Source organism: Adiantum capillus-veneris, chromosome 30, assembly GCF_014529385.1.
Source record: "Adiantum capillus-veneris isolate H3 chromosome 30, ASM1452938v2, whole genome shotgun sequence".
Lineage (NCBI taxonomy): Eukaryota > Viridiplantae > Streptophyta > Polypodiopsida > Polypodiales > Pteridaceae > Adiantum > Adiantum capillus-veneris.
The window spans coordinates 46553969-46561593 of NC_140960.1; the positions used below are offsets into that span (position 1 = coordinate 46553969).

The following is a 7625-nucleotide window of genomic DNA, read 5'->3' on the forward strand; positions in this document are numbered from 1 at the left end:
TAGCAAAAACCACAAAGTCTAGTGCTGGTTATTTGACTGATATAAAGCATCCGCTATAAAAACCTCTTATAGCAGCGCACAAAAGCCAATGGAACTGTGAAACCCTAGGCCATGCCTCCAAAATCATTTTCATCCACTCTAAGATTTCGTGATGATGTATCCCGAAAAAGGATGTGGATCTAAGGCACAACCAAACCGTAAGAGAGGCAAGGGGACCCACTGGCTATCCACCTTAATGGCCAAGGGATCAATGTACCAAGGTGTACATATCTCTGACCAAACCAACTACCCTAAAGCCTCTCTAAATTGGCTCTCAAATTTACTTGCAAATTTTTTGCCATCCATAAAGTAATTGGCCTCAACCATTGTCTGCTCCGATACGATATCATAGATAGCTTCCCTTTTTCAGAAGGAATTATCATGTAAGACCTGTACCCTAAATATTGATAATGGGAGCACTCTCTAGACCAAGGAATATATGGTTGTTCCACACATAGTGGCGCACTTCTCAAATATATACCTAGAGATCTCCATGGGTCAACCACAAAAAACTGAGCCAGCAAGATCTCAAATACCGGGACAATTGTTAGAGATGCAAAGCTAGCTTAATAGTCAAAATCCTCTGCAAATTGCAAAGAGTCACTTCCTTGCCCCCCATAGCAACAAAAGCTCCTACCGAACTGTCATCAATTGTTGGTCCTCCTCTATCATTCTCTCAGCAATGGCCTTGGTACCTACTCTTGATTCTAATCTAGTAGCCTCTCCTCTGGAGTCTGTCTGGGGGCTGCTCTGGCTCTGGAAATCTTTGTTTCAATACCCTTTTGTAAACAAGGATAGGCCGTGCTTGTCCCTATCTACCTGCCAATCTCTTTCTCTCTCGCTATGTCTGCTCAACATTGTGCTATGATTGAGCACTTTGCTATTGGTCACTCTCCATGAAGTCTTGTTGTTGTGTAGAACTCTAGTGTGACTATGAGGATTGTCTCCTCCTCTCACCATTTAGTCATTTCTGTTGTCTCTCTCTAGGGAAATTCCTTACCAAGTGCCCCATCTCATGCCATCTAAGACACAAGTTCGGTCTACCCATAACAACAATCCTCTACGAGTGCAACACACCTTTTCACTCAAAATTGATGATATCTAAAAAGACTAAGTAAGGGGCACTAGCCACATTTATAGGTGACACAGATGTCTGAAGCTGCATTGAACGCTTAAATGATATACCAAAGATAGAACCCATCTACATCAACATGTCTAGCTATAATTGTCATTGAAGGTGGCATAATACTCGAGAGAGAGCTATTGAACTTAAACCCCTTCTCAAACTCAAATGGCAGTGAGTGTGATAAAGGGTGGGAGCAATATACGCGGAGGACGTGCCAATGTGCATGACTGAGTTGGGGTGGGGGTGGGGGGGGGGGGGGGGGGGGGGGGGGGGAGGTGTGACAACCTTAGAGCACGCTATGCAAGCAAAATAGGTGGGCATCAAGGGCGACTCTGCAAGGCGGAGGTAGGCAAGGGCAAGCACAGGTGGCGGGCCAGTGTGCGCATAGGTAGGCCTAGTGTACAAAGGTAGAGAGAGAGAGAGGGGGTGCTCTCTAAAGAGAGTCTCTCTCACTCTCACTCTCTCTCTCGTTGTTTGTAGAATGTGTGCATCCTACACACAATGAAAGAGGGTGAGAGAGACTCTCTTTAGAAAGACCCCCCTCTCTCTCTCTCTCTCTCTTTATCCCTCTCTCTCTAGTATTGTAGCCTACTACACAGAGAGAGAGAGAGAGAGAGAGAGGGGGGGTGGGGTGGGGCGGCTACCCTCTCTCTCTCTCTCTCTCTCTCTCTCTCTCTCTCTCTCTCTCTCTCTCTCTCTCTCTCTCTCTCTCTCTCTCTCTCTCTCTCTCTCTCTCTCTCTAGTAGCGGCCTACTACACACACACACACATAGAGGGCAGTCGCCCCACCCCTCTCTCTCTCTCTATGTGTAGGAGCGCCCACGTATTAATTCGAGCCTCTCTCTCTCTCTCTCTCTCTCTCTCTCTCTCTCTCTCTCTCTCTCGCTATGTGTAGGAGAGCATGTCGATGTGCGCTCCTACACACACACACACACACACATACACACACACACACACACACACACACACACACACACACACACACACACACACACACACACACACACACACACACACACACACACACAGAGACACAGGAGTCCAAGGAGGACGTGGGCGCTGAGGTGGTGGGCATCCACCTTGCAGGCCCTGGACAAAGTGGTGAGCGTCAATTCCATTTTCACGGCAGCCGTCTTCATTGGCCTGTCGCAGAGTAAAGCCAGGTTTCCAAGGACCCACCGACCCTTGCTACGCCTCCACGCACCTGTTGCACGATCTCGTCCTTCTAGAGGTGCTCTCCTTCAGCTGCTTCCTCATGTCTAGCCTGGTGGCACCTCTGCTATCGCCCACCCTCTGCCGCATCTGCTGCAAATGGCACTTGTTGACGCCCATGTGGAAATGACAACGTCGCTGCTACCGACGAAACGAGAAACCGACAACCCATGGCGCAGCTGGTGTGCATCCACAACACAAGCATTAAAACTGGTGTGTGTCCACTCTCTCTCTCTCTCTCTCTCTCTCTCTCTCTGATCAGCTCGTTGTGTCATGTAGGAGCGCACATCAATGTGCACTCCTGCATCTCTCTCTCTCTCTCTCTCTCTCTGCCGCCTCTTCAACACCAGCTGCCCCGTGGGCTGTCGGTTTCTCGTTGCGCCGTCTTCTGGGGTTTCTCATTGCGTGCGTCCACAGCTTTCTCCGGCAATAGCAACGTTGTCATGTGTGGGCGGTAGCAAGTGCCATTTGCAGCGCGTCCACAACACAAGCATTAAAACGGGTGGCCATCGCCCACATAAGGACTACATACGCTTTCTTCGATTGGGACTGCTTGCTACTTCCATCGGCTCCCTCTCTCTCTCTCCCTCTCGTTGTGTCATGTAGGAGCGCACGTTGACGTGTGCTTGCTACTTCCATCGACTCCCTCTCTCTCTCTCTCTCTCTCTCTCTCTCTCTCTCATGTAGGAGCGCATGTTGACGTGTGCTCCTACATGAGAGAGAGAGAGAGAGAGAGAGAGAGCGAGAGAGAGAGAGAGAGAGACTCTGCTGCCTCTTCCTCTCACTCTCTGCCGCCTCTGCTGCAAGTGGCACTCGCTACTGCCCACACATGATAACATCGCTGTTGCCCGAGAAAACTATGGACGCACGAAACGAGAAATCCCAGGAGACGGCGCAACAAGAAATCGACAGCCCATGGCGCAGCTGGTGTGCGTCCACAACACAAGCATTAAAACGGGTGGCCATCGCCCACGTCAGGGCTGCATACGCTTTCTCCGAATATTTGGATTGCTTTCTACTTCCATCAGCTCCCTCTCTTTTTCTCTCGTTATGTCATGTAGGAGCGCACGCAACGTGCACTTGCATCTTCAGAAATAGCTTCATCAAGTTGGGCTGCCTCAAGGGTTTGCAGAGAAGCCACGTATGGATTGAGGACGTTCTTGTTATTATTAGCGACTTCAATGTGGTCAGCATCATCGTAGCAGGGCAGAGACACCTTCGTAGCAAAAGAAACTAAAGCAACTGGAGCATCGAATGTTGGGCTGCCAGTAGCTTGAAGGTTTGCTTCATCAGTTCCATCGAGCTTTGTTGCGTCGTGACCACAGCAGGGCAAGGAGGCGAGAATGGCAGGGCTGGTCACTACAGGAGCAATATTGCATGCGTGAGAAGCATCGGTTAACGCATCTATATCCACCTTTTCTGTTTGATTTGCTGGTTCCATTAGAGAATCAAGGGACTGGGTCATAATGGTTGCTTGCTCATCATTATAGGTTGCAGCTTCTGCAAGTGGTTCGTCCTTCATTTGAGCAGCATGGACCTCGGGCACAGCAGGATGCGCTGGAGCAGCAGGAACTTGTGGCAACATGATGACAGTGGCGTCATTTGCGGCTGCTTGAGTGGCAGCGCCATGCGTTGCGGCAGCATCTATGAGAGCCAGGGCAATTTCAGCCTCAGCAGCTGGAATGGATTCAGTTGCAATGGCTGCATTAGCTTCTGCAATAGGTTCAGTCGTTATTACAGAAGTGGCGCGGGCAGCATTTGTTGCAGTAGCAACGGCAGCAGCAAGGTCTGCCCCATTTGGTTGATGTCCGGGCTCCATCAGGGATTCAAGAAAGGCGGTGATAACTTCTTCCTCATCATGGGCTGCAGCGGGGAAGGTTTCGTCTGCATCAAGGTAAATCAGCAGAGACTCGACTGCACATTCAGTTGCAGGTTCCAGAGAATCACTGTCAGAGAGAGCAGCAAGTGTAATTTGGGCAGCATGAAGAGGGGCCTGGATCGTTGCTTCAGCAGGGACTGCATTATCGCCTTCATCTTCTTGTATCAGGGAAGTGATAGGGTTCTCCACACCACCATCAGGTCCGACGTCTCTTTTGGCTGCATAATCAGCAGCAAGGGTTGAAGCGGGTGCATTTGCCAGGCAATTGGGCATGGCTTCAAGAAGTTGGCCATTGCAAGTTGGTGAGGACCCAGCGTTGGTTGTATTCAAGCAGGTAACCATATCGGCTGCATGATTGCAGCAGCAGATCAATAGAGGCGCGACGTCCATACATGTTGGAGCGACGTCCATCAGGACGTCATTATCAGCAACGTCATAGGCTTGTACTGCACATGCCTGCAGAAGCCAGGATCTGGAAAATTTCGCGCGAGGGGGCTTGTTGGTCTGGATCTCGTGATACCATGTAGAATTGAGAAGGGAGAAGCCCCCCTCAAAGGGATCATACATGTGTGTTCTAGATCGTATACAGGAGGTGACGCAGGCACTGTGAGAGAGAGAGAGAGAGAGAGAGAGAGAGTACGTGCAGACACGAGAAGGTGTGGATAGAATGCGGTGTTCGTTCATTGGGATGGGTTACATTTGATGGTTGAGAGATGAGACGTTTGACATCTCCTATGATGACCTGGAATTAGTATTCCAACACTCCCCCGTAATTCGAGTCATCATTGGAGTTGAATGCATGAAAGAAAATGACAATGCATTCGTCTGTTTTGTCAGGTGCAGCGATCCACCCTCAATGCGTGCAAGTCTACATGCTATAGAGATGATTACATCATGCTATGCAAGCTACATGATGATTGGGTTTGCATCAGCTGAGTTGATTACTTTTTAATTCCAATAGCTGGTTCTAGCGATGTTCATAACACGGAGCTCTAACTGGCCAATGCCCTCGGCACGGCCACCTTCCAAAACTAGGCCATTCTGTCCGTGATGATTTAGTTGCCCAACGCTCACCTCATCGTGGCGGCCGCTCGGCAGAATATTGTGAATGTGGTTGTTGCTCAAGAATTGGGCGAGGTGGTCACTCTTGTCAATGACATCATCGACCGAGTGTCCGGCACCTTCACTATCATCCTAGGCACCGTCTACGTCATCCAAAATGTCGTCGATAGCGTTCTCAACTTGGTTGTCGTGTATTCCACCAGCCTCGTCGGCAATGTTTTTCCAATCATGGATATAAAACATAACACTTACTGAACCCCACTATGTTTATCCTCTTTGATCTCTCTCTCTCTCTCTCTCTCTCTCTCTCTCACACACACACACACACACACACACACATCATGCAAGCTCAGGCTCTGCTGCTCGACATCATTTCTAAGAACTCTTTTTGAGTAATTAATTTTTTTTAGAGAGAGAGAGAACATGGAGAAGATGAAGAAGAAGAGAGATTTAATTATCGTAGGAACAATCCCAAGAGACTTCAAAAATCTATTCAAGAGTTGAACTCAAGACCTGACACACACACACACACACACACACACACACACACACACACACACACACACACAGAGAGCACATACAAGAAGAATAAGAAGAGAGATTTTAATGTGATAGGAACAATCCCAAGAGACCTCAAAGATCTATCCATCGACGAGAGTTGAACTCAAGGCTTGATACTCTAGAGGGAATTGGGATAACCAATCTATCACACTTGGGTAAAAGAAAGGTCTCTCTCTCTCTCTCTCTCTCTCTCTCTCTCTCTCTCTCTCTCTCTCTAGCATGATTGGGCTTTTTTAGTTCTACCTTTTTACAAAGATCTACTTCTCGTCTGGTCTCCACTTGAGGTTTAAGAGCCTCATCATGTCGAGACCTTGCAACAGCTACAATGCAAGCAAGGAAAGCACTCGAAGCGTGCATTTAATAGGGTCCTTCTCTTTAGCATGTTCAATCGGCAATATATGCTGAGTGTACTCACTCAACACCGAAAAACTTTTAAAATAAAGTTTCACAACTTGTTATCATCCGTCAACGTGCAAGCATGACTGTTTGCTCGGCTAAAGCATTGCAAGTATCGGCTAATTTTAGAATTCTTGCCGGGGCTAGAGCGCATGCTACAATAACTTGAAGCATCATAAATGCTCACTTATTTTGTGTGTGATGTATCTCATGGACCCTTGATAGCCTCTACATTGACTTTGTATCTCTACTAATTTTGCATTGCACAATCGTCTTCAGACAACCAAAAAAAAGAACGTACGTGTATTCTCTAGGCGTACCTAGGCACATGCATATCTCTCTTTCAAACCAAAATTGGTTTTGAGGGGGACATTGTAAGTCAATACTAATTGCCTAAGTGTTCGCTGCTCAAAATGGGCATGTGCAAATAGTTATAATGTACTCAAACACACTAATAAAATTAGCAGTTGTGTCTCTACATATGTGTGTCTTTGTGTATGAGCAACCAAGCTTTTTGTGAGGGATGCGATGAAGCATGTTTAATTGATTTTCTACAACCCTCAGTGTTTTGCAATTTCTAATGTATTTTTCTCCTTGTTTTGCTCGGTTTAGGGATTGCTCGGAAAAACTTGCTCGGGGTTTGGGATTCCTCCCCTCTTTCCATCTCATGCTCCTTATGGGCTTCATGCTGTTGTATATATATGCCTTGCCTACCAGTTCTGGCTCCCCATGTGGGATATCGCCTTTGCCACGTGGCTGCACTAGAACAATTTGCTTCCAAAGGCCTTCAACCCTTCCAAAAAAACCCTTTTTTCCACAAAAACCACCAATTTTTGGTCCATCCTTGAGTGTTGGCCATTCTCTGCTCAGCTAGCCTATGCACCGACCATCAAACCCAACTGATAGAGCTGGTTCTCGAATTCAAAGTTCCCCGTGCTCACCGCACCCCAAGTCCCCAGGCTTGCGATTTGAGGCCGCAAAAAAATAGTGAAAAACATTTGCCAATTTTTCTCTATCTAGGGCTCCCAACTTGATCCTGCTGTATCTAGCCGACCAAGCATCCGATTGACGCACCATCGATTTGTGCTAACTCCACATAGTGCACACTATCACCGAGAACCTTGGCAAGGACGAAGCAATTCCAGATGAAGCCTTTCCCAATTCAGTCGAGTGGGCTCAGACCCGACCCCTAGAAAAATTTCAACTGACCATATCTTGCCAACCAGAGCTCCGATTTACGATCCGAAAAGACCAACATGCTCTACAACTTGAGCACTACACATGTATATATTGACATCAACCCGGGCCGCCTGTCCCCAGCTGCCCTATCCGTTGGGGATTTGCTGCACA

The 7625-nt window shown here is 47.8% G+C and overlaps 2 pseudogenes; one reads left to right on the plus strand and one right to left on the minus strand.

Annotated features, from left to right (window-relative positions):
• The first annotated feature begins 1819 nt into the window (after window positions 1–1819).
• LOC147417891 (uncharacterized) lies at window positions 1820–3412 on the plus strand (annotated as a pseudogene).
• An 18-nt stretch (window positions 3413–3430) lies between these two features.
• On the minus strand, window positions 3431–4174 carry LOC147417892 (uncharacterized; annotated as a pseudogene).
• Window positions 4175–7625: the final 3451 nt, after the last annotated feature.